The 16,309-nt window shown below is 40.1% G+C and overlaps 1 long non-coding RNA gene across 2 annotated transcripts in view; it reads right to left on the bottom strand.

Annotated features, from left to right (window-relative positions):
- Positions 1 to 10,724, bottom strand: part of LOC131383400 (uncharacterized) — a 317,539-nt gene extending 306,815 nt beyond the window's left edge. For both annotated transcript variants that reach the window (XR_009213391.1, XR_009213390.1), the window contains exon 1: positions 10,296 to 10,724. This is a non-coding gene — a long non-coding RNA (uncharacterized LOC131383400). The remainder of the gene's footprint in view (positions 1 to 10,295) is intronic.
- Positions 10,725 to 16,309: the final 5,585 nt, after the last annotated feature.

Genomic DNA, 16,309 nt, shown 5'->3' with positions numbered 1-16,309 from the left:
ACCCTCAGGGAACAGCCTATCCTTTCCCTTTTGAAGTGCTGACTTCCTTGTGCACAAGCTAAATAAATATTTGTCTTTCTCTTTGCTGCTATGTCTGGTAATCTCTCTTGAATTCTGTCCTGGGAGAGTACAAGAACCCAGGATGCCAATAACACTTCTGTTAATGAGATGTATTACACTGACTGATTTTCATATGTTGAATCATCCTTGTATGCCAGGAATAAATTCCACTTGGTCATAGCATATAATCCTTCTAAAGTGCTGTTGAATTCAATTTGCTAGCATCTTACTGAGAATTTTTTTTTCAATATTTTTCAAGGATATTGGTCTGTAGTTTTCTTTTCTTGTATTGTCTTTGCTTGGTTTTGGTATTAGAGTAAACCTGGCCTCATAGGATGACCTTGGATTCCTTCTGTTTAAATTTTTGAAATTATTTTAGGAATACCAGTGTTAATTCCTCTTTAAATTATATATGGAATTCTCCAGTGATGCCATTTGATCCTGGGCTTTTCTTTCTTGGAAAGTTTTTCGTTACTGATTCAACCTCCTTACTTGCTATCCATTCTTGCACTGCTATATACATACCTGAGAGTGGGTAATTTACAAAGAAAAGAGGTTAAATTGGATGACGGTTCCACAGGCTGTACAGGAAGCATGATGGCTTCTGGGGAGGCCTCAGAAAACTTAGTCAATCACGGTGGAAGGCAAAGGGGAAGTAGGCGTGTCTTACATGGCCAGAGTAGGAGGAAGAGAGAAAGTGGGGAGGTGCCACATGCTTTCACACAACCACATCTCAGGAGCACTCACTCACTATCACAAGAGCAGCACAAGAGGGGAATCCACTCCCTTGATCCAGTCACCTCCCACCAGCTCCTACCTCTAACATTTGGGGATTACAGTTCAGCAAGATATTCGGGTAGGGACACAGATCCAAACCATATCACTTGCTATTGGTCTGTTCAGATTTTCAATTTCTTCATGATTCTGTTTTTGTAGGTTTTGTGTATCTAGAAATTTATACATTCCTTCCAGGTTATCCAATTTGTTGGCACACAATTTTTCATAGTATTCTCTGATAATTTTTGTTTTTATTTCTGTGGCATTAGTTGTAATGTTCTCTCTTTTATTTCTGATTTCATATGAGTCTCCTCTATTTTTTTCTTAATTAAGGGTTTATTTTTTTGATCTTTAAAAAAAGTGCTAAGCGGTTTTTTGGTCTTTTTTCTGCTCTTTCTATTTTCTTTATCTCTGTTCTAATCTTTATTATTTCATCCTGCTACCTTTAGATTTGGTTTGCTCTTGTTTTTTTCTATTTTCTTGAAGTAAAATTTAGGTTCTTCATTCGCCATTTTTCTTTGTTTATGTGCACATATATAGTTATAAATGTACATCTTAGCAGTACTTTTGCTGTATCATAGAAGTTTTTGTATATTGTGTTTTCATTTTCATTTGTCTCAAGGTGTTTGCCAACTGTCCTTGTAACTTGTTTTTTGACCCAGTTTTTCTTGTACTGTTGAATTCTAGTATCATTGTATTAAGAACAGAAAAGACACTTTGTATGATTTTATTCTTAAATTTGTAAAGACTTGTATTGAGTGTCTACATGTAGTCTAACCTGGAGAAAGGTACATGCGTAGTAGAGAAAAATGTACATTATTCCGTTACTGAGTATAGTGTGCTGTATACGTTTGTTAGGTCACTTTGGTCTATAGTGTTTATTTCTGTATTTCCTTATTAATCTTCATTCTGGTTTTGATATCTATTATTGAAACTGATATTAACGTTTTCTACTGTTATTTTCTTATTTCTCCATTCAATTTTGCCAAACTTTGTTTTATATATTTAGGAGAGCTGAGGTTTGCTACATAAACATTTATAATTGTTTTATCTTCTTGGTGAATTGTCCCTTTTATCTTTATACACTATCCTTCTTTGTTTCTCATAAAACTTTTAAAGTTTATTTTTCTGCTCTTGGTATAGCCACATTTGCTCTCTTTGTTTTTATGAGATATCTTTTTTTCACCTTTTCATTTTCAGCCTATGCATGTCCTTAGATCTGAAATGCATCTCTTGTATAAAATACATAATGTGATCTGGGTTTTTTTCTCTCTTTTTTTTTTTTTAATGGAGTCTCACTCTGTTGCCCAGGCTGGAGTGCAGTGGTGTTGTCTCGGCTCACTGTAACCTCCGCCAGCAAGATTCAAACAATTCTTCTGCCTCAGCCTCCCAAGTAGCTGGGATTACAGGCACCTGCCACTGTGCCTGGCTAATTTTTGTAGTTTTAGTAGACACGGGGTTTCACCATGGTGGCCAGGCTGGTCTTGAACTCCTGACCTTATGATCCACTTGCCTCTGCCTCCCAAAGTGCTGGAATTACAGGCATGAGCCACTGCTCCTGGCCTGATCTGGGTTTTCATATCCATATAACCAATCTATGTCTTTTGACTAGGCAGTTTAATCCATTTATATCTGTAGTAATTAATGATAGGGAAAGACTTACTATAGCCATTTAAAAATTGTTTCCTTTTTGTCTTACAGCTTTTTTTTGTCCTTCAACAGTGCTTTTTTGGCATTTTATTGATTTTTTTTCTTGGTAATTTGCTTTGATTCTCATTTCCTTTGCGTATATTCTACAGATAGTTTCGCTGTTGTTAACACTGCAATGACATAATACATCTTAAAATTGTAGTACTGCATTTTAAACCATTATTGACTTAATTTCAATTGTATATAAGTACTCTAGTCTTTTTGGTTATACCCTCCCCTACTCATGCTATTAATGTCACAAATCACAAATCACATCTATAGATGACATCTATATATATATATATGTATACACAGGGAAAGAGAGATGTGATTTGTGTGTATATATATATATATACACACACAAATATATATTTGTATATATGTACACAAATATGTATATTTGTGTGTGTATATATATACAAATCTATTAATATGGATTTATAGATTGTTCTCTATTTTTGCCATTTAAGTTCTATGCACCAAAGTTATGATAATACTGGCTACTAAATTTTTACATGTATTTACCTTTACTAAAGAGTCTTATATTTCCATACAGCTTTATGTTTTTGTGGACTATTCTTTTATTTCAACTTGAAGAACTCCTTTTAGCATTTCTTGTAAGCAGGCCTAGTGACAATGAAGTCCCTCAGTTTTCATCCATTTGGAGAAATCCTAACTTCTCCTTCTCCTGAAGCATAGTTTTGCCAGATACAGTATCCTTGGCTGCAATTCTTTTTCTCTTTTTTCTTTCAGTACTTTGACTGTATCATCCTACTCCCTCCTGGCCAGCAATATTTTTTCAGAAGTTCATTGATAATCTTATAAAAACTTACTTGTTTCTGATGAGTAACTCTATTTCTGCTTTCAAGATTGTCTTTGTCTCCGACTGTAGACAGTTTGATTATAATGTATCTACTTATGGGTCTCTGAATTTATATAATTGAAGTCATTTGAACTTCCCATATTTATATTTCTATTTCTTTCCTCAGATTTAAGAAGTTTTCAGGCATTATTTCTTCAAATAAGCTTCCTGCCTATTTCTCTCTTTCTTCTTCTGAGATCATCATAAATCACATATTGGTCTACTTGGTGGCATCTTATAAGCCCTTTAGGCTCTACTCTCTTTTATTTTTTTTATTCCTTTTGCTCTTTTAACTCAATGATTCTAAATGACCTGTCTTCAAGTTTGCTATTTCTTCTTTCTGATCAAGTCTGCTGTCGAACCTCTTGATGAATGTTTTTAGCTCAGTATTGTCAAACCTAGAATTTATATTTGGTTCTATTTTATTGTTTCCATCTCTTTGTTGATATTCTCATTTTCTTCCTGCATCATTTATCTGATTTTATCCAGTTGTCTACCTGTGTTCCTTTAGCTCATTGAGTGTTTTTATAATAGTTATTTTAAATTTTTAGGCAGCTCTTAGATCCACATTCCTTTAGGGTCAGTTCCTAGAGTTTTATTTTGTTCCTTTGATTGACTATGTTTTCTTTTTCTTTTTTTTTTTTTTTGTATGCCTTGTAATTTTTTTTTACTGGGATTTGGGAATTTGAAAACACCCATCTTTTCCAGTCTTTGTATACTGGCTTTGTGCAGGTGAATACCATTCCATTTGTGAATAGTGTTACAGTAAACAGGAGAGTGCAATCTCTTTGACAACATGCTTATTTCCTTTCTTTCATGTATATACTTAGCAGTGGGACTGCTGAATCATGTGGTAGCTCTATTTGTGTTTTTTTTGAGGAACCTCCAAACTATTCTCTATAGTGTTTGTACTAATTTACATTTCCACCAACAATGTACAAGGGTTCTCTTTTCTCCATATCCTCACCAGCATTTGTTATTGCCTGTCTTTTGGATAAACGCCATTTTAACTGGGGTGAGATGATATCTCATTGCAGTTTTGATTTGCATTTCTCTGATGATCAGTGATGGTGAGCACCTTTTCACATGCTTGTTTGCCATTTGTATGTCTTTTTTTTTAGAAATATCTATTCACACCTTTTACCCATTTTTAATAGATTTAATATATTTCTTTTTTTCCTACAGAGTTGTTTTAACTCCTTATATACTCTGGTTATTAATTCCTTGTCATATGAGTAGTTTGCAAATATTTCCTCCCATTCTGTGGGTTGTCTCCTCACTTTGTTGATTGTTTCCTTTGCTGTGCAGAAGCCTTTTAACTTGATGTGAACCCATTTGTCTATTTTTGCTTCAGTTGCCTGGGCTTGCAGGATATTACTCAAGTAATCTTTGCCCAGAACAATGCCCTGGAGAGTTTCATAATGGATTCTTTTAATAGTTTTATAGTTTGAGGTCTTAGATTTAAGTATTTAATCCTTTTTGATTTATGTACAGTGAGAGATAGGGATCAAGCTTCATTCTTCTGCATATCAATATCCAGTTTTCCCAGTACCATTTATTGAAGACACCATCCTTTATCCAATGTACGTTCTTGGCACCTTTGTCAAAAGTGAGTTCACTATTGATGTATGGATTTATTTCTGGGTTTTCTAATCTGTTTCATTGGTCTATGTGTCTCTTTTTATGCCAGTACCATGTGGTTTTGGTTACATAGCTCTGTAGTATAATTTGAAGTCAGGTAAAGTGATTCCTCTAGTTTTGTTCTTTCTGCTCAGGATAGCTTTGGCTATTTTAGGTCTTTTGTGGTTTCATATAAACTTTAGGATATATTTACTATTTGTGTAAGGAATGTTCTTGGTACTTTGATAGGGACTGCATTGCTTCTGTAGATTGCTTTAGGGTAGTATGGACATTTTAACAATATTTATTCTTCCAACTCATGAACATGGAATATCCTCCCATTTTTCTATACCCTCTTCAATTTCTTGCATCAATATTTCATAGTTTTTATTGTGGGGATCTTCTATTGCTTTAGTTAAGTTTATTCTTAGGTATTTTATTTTACTTGTAGCTACTGTAATGAGATTACTTTCTTGACTTCTTTTTCAGATTGTTCACTATCTACTTATTATTGTATATTGATTTCACATCCTAAAACTTTACTGAATTTATCACTTTTAATGGGGTGTGTGTGTGTGTGTGTGTGTGTGTGTGGAATCTTTAGGTTTTTCCAAATATAAGAGCATATCATCTGCAAAAGAGCATAATTTGATTTCTTCCTTTCCAATTTGGATGCCCTTTATTTCTTTCTCTTTTCTGAATGCTTTGTCTAAGATTTCCTGCTTGCTTTTGTTTTTAGCAGCTTCCAAACTCTGGCAACTATCTTGTCAGCTCTCTGAGTCAGGTGGGAAAGAAACTAGTCCCTTGGAGAACCCCTAGACCCATTAATCACATGGTCTACTCTTTTGTTGTACTACTTGGTCTCACAGTTCACTATTGTGTTCCCATTCCAAGGGAAGATCCTAAGTTTAGTGGGTTTCTATCCAGTTGCTCTGGCTATGATACATGGGGGGAGGTGGGGGAGTGGAAGGAGGTCATAAACAGATGTGCCAATTGCTACAAATTTTTCTGCTGTTTTCACTGAAATCTAGTCCTGGTTTTCAAGGGCCTGGGTTTTGTAGCTTCTCAACCAGTTCCTAGAGTCCTCAGACGTATTCTTATCCATATATAATTGTTAACTTGGTGTTTCTGTGTGGGAAGAAGGGCCTGTAGCTTTCTTCTAGTCTTTCTATGTTGCTGCTGTTACCCCCATATGTGCTTAACACTTGCATATTTCTGCAATAGAAACACTTCTTTAAATGTTTTCTTAATCGTTTTTTCTCTCTTTAGTAATACTTAAGAAAAAGAATGTCTTAAAACAATACTGATTTGGATTTAGTAAGATACATAAATTATATGACTTTACCTTAAAAACCTCTGTTCCTTTATTTATAAAATGAAGACAATAAAATTAGAACCAATTTCATAAAGTTAGTGAGGATTCAGTCAGATCATTTCTGCAACAAAGTACTTTTTAGCTATTCAGAAAATGTTTGTGCTTCCTCCTCCCCTCCACTGGCCCTCTAGCCTTCAGTGGAAAGAGCACATAATGTGATAAATGGTCTCACTTACAGTCACCTCCTTTATTAGATAATAGGTACTCTCTAGAAAACACTGGAAAACAACATATTCAGTAAGTCTTCAGATGAGACTGCAGGAATTTTCACTATATTTCACTTGAAGTAAAGATATTTTTGCACAAACCCTCAGAAAGGCAGGCTCAGTGCAAGAAGAATCTGAGCCCTAAAAATGTATTATTTATAATTCTTCTTACATTTTTCTTTCCTCCTTCTGTATATTCTATCAGGAAAGAGGGATAGGCTCCCTAATAGTTCCTACAAACCCTCTTCTTAATTCATAGAACAATAAGGACCTGGGCATTGAATCTCTCTATATAGGGCGAGAATTCACTTAATTGAATAACATTATGAGAAAACAATTTATTGGATGAGCTAGATTCTATATTAATAGTAGTTCAAATCAAGACAACTTGATAAACTACGTTATTTAATTGATGAAGTCATAGAAAATGTTAGATTAATTCCGTAACAAAAACTGTAGGTCAGAGCAGGTTAAATGTTATCTAAACCGTAGAAGAAAACCTAGGCAATACCATTCAGGACATAGGCATGGGCAAGGACTTCATGTCTAAAACACCAAAAGCAATGGCAACAAAAGCCAAAATTGACAAATGGGATCTCATTAAACTCAAGAGCTTCTGCACAGCAAAAGAAACTACCATCAGAGTGAACAGGCAACCTACAGAATGGGAGAAAATTGTTGCAATCTACTCATCCGACAAAGGGCTAATATCCAGAATCTACAATGAACTCAAACAAATTTACAAGAAAAAGCAAACAACCCCATTAACAAGTGGGCAAAGGACATGAACAGACACTTCTCAAAAGAAGACATTTATGCAGCCAACAGACACATGAAAAAATGCTCATCATCACTGGCCACCAGAGAAATGCAAATCAAAACCACAATGAGATACCATCTCACACCAGTTAGAATGGCGATCATTAAAAAGTCAGGAAACAACAAGTGCTGGAGAGGATGTGGACAAATAGGAACACTTTTATACTGTTGGTGGGACTGTAAACTAGTTCAACCATTGTGGAAGTCAGTGTGGTGATTCCTCAGGGATCTAGAACTAGGATTACCATTTGACCCAGCCATCCCATTACTGTGTATATAAAGGATTATAAATCATGCTGCTATAAAGATACATGCACACGTATGTTTACTGCGGCACTATTCACAATAGCAAAGACTTGGAACCAACCCAAATGTCCAACAATGATAGACTGGATTAAGAAAATGTGGCACATATACACCATGGAATACTATGCAGCCATAAAAAAGATGAGTTCATGTCCTTTGTAGGGACATGGATGAAGCTGGAAACCATCATTCTCAGCAAACTATCGCAAGGACAAAAAGCCAAACACCACATGTTCTCACTCATAGGTGGGAATTGAACAATGAGAACACATGGACACAGGAAGGGGAACATCACACACTGGGGCCTGTTGTGGGGTGGGGGGATGGGGGAGGGATAGCATTCGGAGACATACCTAATGCTAAATGACGAGTTAATGGGTGCAGCACACCAACATGGCACATGTATACATATGTAACAAACCTGCACGTTGTGCACATGTACCCTAAAACTTAAAGTATAATAAAAACATAAAAATAAAAATAAAATAAATAAAGCAAAACCAAGGAATCATGAACAATTCTAACTTTTGGAATGGAAAATAGCTTATACAATGGTTTTGGCTAATTCTAATTGAGACCAAATCTGTGTGGCATATTTTATGATCCACTTATGATACGAAAAAGAAGTGCTAGAAAAGGCATGGTCCCTTAAAATGACAGGGAAGGGGGAAGGGAAATGCTGGGTAGGGGAGGGTGTGGTCCCTGGCTAGGGCTCCACCCCTGGGCCTGTGGCCATGGACCTAGGTGAGGACAGGCATTTTGTTTTCCTGCCCAAATGTTGCATTTCCCGAGACCACCCTGGCCTGGCACACCCCCATCTTGTGCCTATAAAAACCCAAGACCATAGAAGGCAGACACACAGGTAGCTAGCTGGGCATCGAGAGGAGCATATTGGTGGAAGAAGACACAAATGGCTGGATGTCGAGAGGATGTTGAGAGGCCACAGCAGTGTTAAGTGCACACCACCAGATGCTGGCAGGCCAGCAGGCCACTGACTGGCAGAACGACAGGGAGTTTGGCTGGGGCAGTGGGAGGAGAGCCCGGCCACCAAACAGCCCGACTCCAGGGGAAACCATCTCCCTTCTGCCTCCCTGATCTACTGAGAGCTACTAACACTCAAAAAAACCCTTGCACTCATTCTCCAAGCCCACGTGTGATCTGATTCTTCCGGTACACCAAGGCAAGAACCCCGGGATACAGAAAGCCCTCTGTCCTCGTGAATAGGCAGGAGTCTAATTGAGCTGACTAATACAAGCTGCCTACAGACAGCTAAACTAAAAGAGCACCCTGTGACACATGCCCATTGAGCTTCAGGAGTAAGCCCCAGTAAACAGTCACCCCTAGACACTGCCGCAGGGTGAGAGCCCCACAGCCTGCCCGTCTGTTTGCTCCTCTAGAGGTTTGAGCAGTGGTGCACTGAAGAACTGAGGCACAACCCATCGCAAGCCCTGCTAGGGGGCCAAGGGACCTTTTCCCCTTTCAACTGGGGCTTATCTGGGATCCTGGAAGGTGAGTATGAACGAATGTGAAACTATTGGGTCTGCCTCTCTTCCAAAATCCTGCCATCTCTGTCTCTTTCCTGCAGGTAAGAGGCTCTACTTTTCTTCATGGAGTTTAAAAACTCTGCCCTAACTGGGTGAGTCAAAAGCCCCAGACCTTGTCTCTTTTCTCCCTCTCACATGGTTTAAAATGTCTCATATCTCTCTCTTTATAATGTTAAGAGTTTTGCTACAGGCTGCAGTAATGTTACTAAGTAAAATGACTGTTTGGCTCAGCTGCCAAAGGTGCAAAACAGACAAATTGTTCCTAAAGGTGCCATGTATGCCTCCACCTTGACAGCCGCAGGCACCCATGGCGCAGGGCATCTTCTGTTACCCTTTCTCTTCTCACCTCGGGTGCCTGGGCATGCCCGCAGCAGGCAAAGTCCAAGCCCAACATCCATGAGAGGTGCAAAAGGAAGCTGAGGCAACAGTCGGGACCCTATAGGGTGCTTCTTACCCACTGCGGCAACAGAACCTTTCCTACCCTGGCCAAGGAATTCAACCTGATCCAAACTGGGGGAAGGATGGCAAAGTTATGACTATTAGAGGGGCCCACTTGCACTGAGCAAGGTGTTCTTCTCCAAACATCTCCCTGTTTTGCCCCTTTAACAGTTTTTCTCTTTTTTTCCTTTTCTAAATGAGAGCCCCTCCACCCCGTGCCCCACTCTGTTCCTGATAGGGAAGTTAACGGAGGAACAACTCCTGCTGGCTGAGAAATGCAAATCCGGCAGGGCACATTTGAGATGCTCTAAACAAATACAGACTCTAAAACATCTTTTCAGTACCAAACTCAATTCCAAGCTTTAGGCTGCGGACCTAGAAAGCAAAAGCAGGTCTGAGGGATCCAAACAACAGGCACAATGTAAAGGAGCGGGACCAATTCCTGCTCAGTGAGCTCCACCCCACGGAAGGAGGACACGCTCCATGGCATAAACAGGCCTAAGGAACTCAAAATTTGCCAACATCAGGGAGAAACGGAGGCACAGGTGAGGGTGGTTAATTCCTATTCTCCAGGTGTTCCCTGTTTCATGGGTACATACCGCATCAGGACCCATGGCCGGCATCTGCCAAGGTCGTTGTGAGAGGTGACAACGTGCTGGCGGCCCTCTCTCGCTCTCAGCACCTCCTCGGCCTCGGCGTCCCCTCGGGCCAGTCTTGAGGAGCCCTTCAGCCTGCTGCTGCACTGTGGGACCCCGTCTCTGGGCTGGCCCAGGCTGGAGCCGACTCCCTCTGCTTGCGGGGAGGTGGGGAGGGAGAAGCGTGGGCGGGAACTGGGGCTGCACGCGGCGCTCGCGGGCCAGCGTGAGTTCCGGGTGGGCGTGGGCTCCGCTGCCCGCACTCGGAGCGGCAGGCCGGTGCCGCCAGCCCCGGGCAGTGAGGGGCTTAGCACCTGGGCCAGCAGCTGCGGAGGGTGAGCTGGGTCCCCCAGCAGTGCCCGCCCGCCGGCATTGCGCTCGAATTCTCGCGGGCTTCAGCTGCCTCCCCGCGGGGCAGGGCTCAGGACCTGCAGCCCGTCATGCCTGAGCCTCCCCGCTCCCGTGGGCTCTTGCGCCGCCGCCGGAACTTCCGCAATGAGCGCCGCCCCCTGCTCCGCGCGGGGTCCCATTGACCGCCCAAGTGCTGAGGACGGCGGGCCCACTGAACTCTGCGTCTAGCTCAAGGTTTGTAAATGCACCAGACAGCACCCTGTCAAAATGGACCAATCAGCTCTCTGTAAAACAGAACAATCAGCTCTCTGTAAAATGGACCAGTCAGCAGGATGTGGGTGGGGTCAGATAAGGGAATAAAAGCAGGCTGCTGGAGCCAGCAATGGCAACCCACTCGGGTCCCTTTCCACACTGTGGTAGCTTTGTTCTTTCACTCTTTGGGTCCACACTGCGTTTGAGTTATAACACTCTCGGCAAAGGTCTGAAGCTTCACTCCTGAGGCCAGCGAGACCACAAACCCACAGGGAGGAATGAACAACTCCAGACACGCCGCCTTAAGAGCTGTAACACTCACTGCGAAGGTCTGCAGCTTCACTCTGGAAGCCAGCGAGCCCACGAGGCCAGCATAAAGAAGAAACTCCGAACGCATCCAAACATCAGAAGGAACAAACTCCGGACACACCACCTTTAAGAACTGTAACACTCACTGCGAGGGTCCATGGTTTCCTTCTTGAAGCCAGTGAGACCAAGAACCCACCAATTCCGGACACAATTGGGGCTCAGAGACAAGAGGTGGAAAGTGAAAAGAGGATGCTGGCTTTCTAAACTCTCCATCACATGCTGTTTTCTCTGAAAGAAGGAAGGGAATGAGGGACACCTGTATTCCCTGTCTTTCAGAATGAGCAACCAGTTCTCTTCGCCACTCCCATCTTTTACTCTTTGGGAGTGTGTCCTGAACAACTGGGACTGCTTTGACTTTCAGAATCTGGAGGAAAAATGGCTCACAGCCCTCTGCGCAAACGTTTGGCCAAATGATTATTTACAGGAAGGACTGGTGGCCTCAGAAAGTGACCATTCACCTTCCACAGGATGTTGAGGGGAATCACGCCAGCAGAAAAGCACACCAACAGGTGCTCGCAGGTCAGCAGGCCACTGACTGGCAGAATGACATGGAGTTTGGCTGGGGCAGTGGGAGGAGAGCCTGGCCACGGAGCAGCCCAACTCCAGGGGAAAAACCATCTCCCTTCTGGCTCCCGCATGTGCTGAGAGCCACTTCCACTCAATAAAACCTTGCACTCATTCTCCAAGTGCATGTGTGATCTGATTCTTCCGGTACACCAAGGCAAGAACTCTGAGATACAGAAAGCCCTCTGTCCTTATAATAATGCAGGGATCTAATCGAGCCGACTAACACAAGCTGCCTACAGATGGCTAAACTAAAAGAGCACCCTATAACACATGCCCACTGGGGCTTTAGAGGTAAGCCCCAGTAAACATTCACCCCTAGACACTGCCGTGGGGTGAGAGCGCCACAGCCTGCCTGTCTGTTTGCTCACCTAGAGCTTTGAGCAGCGGGGCACTGAAGAAGTGAGTCACACCCCCGTCACATGCCCTGTGAGGGAAACAAGGGAACTTTTCCCATTTCACTTTTAGTCACCAAAAATATTTCTCTTCTAATTTAATTACAGGTTATTTAGAAATGGAAATGATTATTTCCTTGAAAAATGCTGTTTTGTGAGCATTGTATTAATAGTGTTTTGCAACCTTAGAACCTAAATTAATATAAAACATGCTATTCCAGTCTCCCAAAATAATGTTTAATATTCTTTACATGAAGTTGTTTAGAATAAAACAAATTTAACTCAAAAGTACTAATGTGTATACATTCTTTCACACGTCTTTAGAAGAACTACTGGTGAGTAGTAACACAGCTGTCTCTGAGATCAACATGTAGGCGCTTATGATCCCTACAGATCAGTTCATTTCAGTGGCCCTTTCTCCATCAACAGCGTGACTCCTTTTTCCTAGCTTCTAAACTCAGTACCTTCAAGTAATCTTTGATTTTGGCCTTCCTTTCCCTGTATGTTCAATAATTTGCCATTTAATAATTCACCAAGTTTTATTTAAAATATCTCTTGTATTTCTTCCTTATTTCTCTTTCAACTGCAGCTATTCAAGCCCAGGTTCACATATGGAATTACCGCAATAGCTTCTGGATTAGTTTTCCTCTCCAGCCTTCCCCTCTCATTATTTCTGTATCCAATGACATAGTAACATTTCTAAATTACTATTTTCATCATGCTACTTCTCTGCAAAAAAACTTTCTATGGTTGTCCTTGTGGGATAAATTCAAATTCCTCAGCCAGGCATGAAATCTCCTCCACCAGCTGACCCTGTTTACTCATTCAACAAATATTTACTGAGAATTGACTGTGTGTTTAGCATTCTCAGTCTCTTATAACTCCAAATACCTTAAAGGATTTTACTGTCTTGTTGGAGATTTGTGAAAAGATTCAAGATAAGTTAAATAAAAGAGCCAGATGGCAATTTAAGAGTTTCTGTAAGACAATATGTGTGTGAGTGTATACTTGTACATACATATATTTGATAAATATTATATATTGACTGTCACCAATTCTATGGTTTTCTACTGCATTATAGTTATTACAGTTTATAATGCATATTTAGATATGCTTTCTTAATTCTTCCGCACAATAATTAGAAATAGAGACAAATTGGTGTTAAAACGAAAAAGAAATGTGTGCCAATAAATAAAATATATTTGTCTAAAATCTTAAGAGATAGAACTAAATTCACATATATCAGATTTATGACTTATTATTTTGTCTGTTAATGCAAATGTTATAAATTTATTTTTTACATTACTGTAACCATAAATATTACTCTCTCTATATATAAAAAACACACTGCACATTTTCTCTTTCTGGGCACATGGGATATCTGTAAGCCTGTGTCACCCATTTCCCTTGAAGCTAGTTTGGGTGGCATGACTGAGTTCTGGCCAAGGTATGTGGACAGAACTGAGATGGGTCCCTTTTGGATCTATTCTTTATACTTTCTACTGTTTCCTAGACTTCTCTTCACCTGTTGGTGTATCTTTGAAGTTCCCTGTTTCTGATGGCTTAGCCACCAATATGGGAGAAGACTGTCTGACCTGCTTCAGACTTTGCATGTGTAAGAAGTCAACTGTATTTCATTAAGTCACTGAGACTTCTGAGTTCTTTTTGTTACTGCAGCATCCTAACAGGCATGTTCTGTATTGAATGCAAATTCTAATGTTAGTTTTCATGCTACGACTTTTAAAATGCTCAATAAAATTCACTAGAAAACGAACAAGAATGCTATTAAAGACAACCTTGTACCTATTCTATGTACCTGTATATACATATACATAGATACACGCAAATTTGCACAATGTGGTATGCATATATGTATAAAAAGAAATCACAGATAGACTTCAAAGCTGTTGTTATTAGTAAATAACTTGAATTCATTACATATCATACACTTTACCAACATTAGCTGATTTAATGCTCACAAAAATTTTAAGAGTCAGGTAGTAGTGTTAGACTAATTTAAAAATAAGAAACCTAAGGCAGAGAGAAAATAGCTTGATTATGATTAGTATTGTTAGAAGCACATTGCTTGGGATGTATCATGCAACTGAGATAGCTGAGATGTGAGTGACAGAGCATAAATGATCTCTCTGGAAAGTTCTCCCAAGCATGGTGGTCTCTTGCTCATTCTTCCTACCTCAGGGATTACCCTGGCCACACTATAGCTAGCTACTCTCTTGCTCACCACCACCACAACCCTCCTGAGTTTCTCACTGTTTATTTTCAGGGTAGCTTTTAAAATTTTTAATTTGCTTATTCCTTTTTTTGTAACTAAGATCTATAGTTTTTGAGGGAAGAGACCTTTTTAGCTTTTCTTGTTGTGCTTCTCCTAACACAGTATCTGACACATAAGGTATTCTCTATTAATATAGCTTAATTGAATGGATAAATAAATGGCCAAATTAATGCTGTATTTTGGAAGAGCTATAAGTTGTGATTTTAAGCTTTGTAACTCCATTAATTGGGAAGAACTGGATTAGATTCTTGACATGCATGAAGGTTTTCTCTTTACAGATGCCAGGCTAAATGTGGGGGTTAAACATAACTTTATCACACAAAAGTATTTAAGTTAGTAGATATACCACATTGTAAAGGCAGAGTTATTCCTATTTATTTATTTTGAGACAGGGTCTTACTCTGTCGCCTAGGCTGGAGTGCAGTGGTGCAATCTTGGCTCACTGCAACCTCTGCCTCCTGGCCTTAAGCAATCCTTCCATCTCAGCCTCCTGAGTAGCTGGGACTACAGGCACATACCATCACACTTGGCTAACTTTTAACTTTTTTGTAGACATGAGGTCTGACTATATTGCCCAGGCTGCTCTCAAATCCCGGGGCTCAATTAATCCTCCCAGCGAGGCCCCCAGAAGTGTTGGGATTATAGGTGTGAGCCATCATGCCTGGCCTAAAGGTGGATAATTCTATGAGTTTATACAAGCTCATAGAATTTCAGTGACTTGCGTGAAATCCTGTATCTGATCATGGATTTGAAACCTAGCTGTCTATTTCTTAGCTTAGCAAACTTCCATTACTCTTACCTGCCTTTCCAAAAAATGAAACTCCAATTAATGCTAGTGCTTAAAATGGCTTTATGAAGATACAGAATATGAACTTGCCCATATAACATTAATAAAACTTCTCCTCTTCATAAACTTTAATTTTTTGAGACGGAGTCTCACTCTGTCACCCAGGCTGGAGTGCGGTGGCATGATCTCAGCTCACTGCAACCTCTGCCTCTCGGGTTCACACTATTCTCCTGCCTCAGCCTCCCGAGTATCTGAGACTACCGGCACACACCACCACACCTGGCTAATTTTTTATTTCTAATAGAGATGGGGTTTCACCATGTTGGCCAGACTGATCTCAAACTCCTGACCTCAGGTGATCCGCCTGCCTCGGCCTCCCAAAGTGCTGGGATTACAGGCGTGAGCCACTGCTCCTGGCCTATAGACTTTTTTTTTTTTTTTTTTTTTTTTTACTTCTCCTAAGAGTTTTCTTAAGATTATTGCCTTGGGACTTCTATTTTCCTCCTTGGTATTTTATATATTCTCATAACTTTACATTTTTCTGACATTAGCTCTATGTATCACACCCATCAAATGTGTGGCCTATTTTCTATTTCCTGGATAAAACCTAAAACAGGTCTTTATAAACTCCTGCCTTTAGTTCATGTATTTTCTAGGGACCCTTGTGCCAGTTGTAGTCAATACTGAACATTTAGGCCAATTTAAATTTTTTAAAATGAAATTATAATTATCCTTTCAAAATCCTCAGGATTTCTCCAAAATATAAAGGTAAAGCCCACAATTCTTACTTATCCTGATATTTGTAGCCTTCTACCTTTTCCGTCTACCTTTTTGCCCACATTTTCTATCCATATATGATCCTTCCTTGCCACACGGAGTCATTCACTGAGTCATCCTCCTTCTATTTTGCAAAATGAAAACATCGTGAAAATCTTCCCAAGCCACGTTACTTTTGTGTATCAAAGTC

This window comes from Hylobates moloch, unplaced genomic scaffold (assembly GCF_009828535.3).
Source record: "Hylobates moloch isolate HMO894 unplaced genomic scaffold, HMol_V3 SCAFFOLD_4, whole genome shotgun sequence".
NCBI lineage: Eukaryota > Metazoa > Chordata > Mammalia > Primates > Hylobatidae > Hylobates > Hylobates moloch.
The sequence above is the reverse complement of the archived record's forward strand: the minus strand, read 5'-3'. Positions and strand labels throughout refer to the sequence as shown.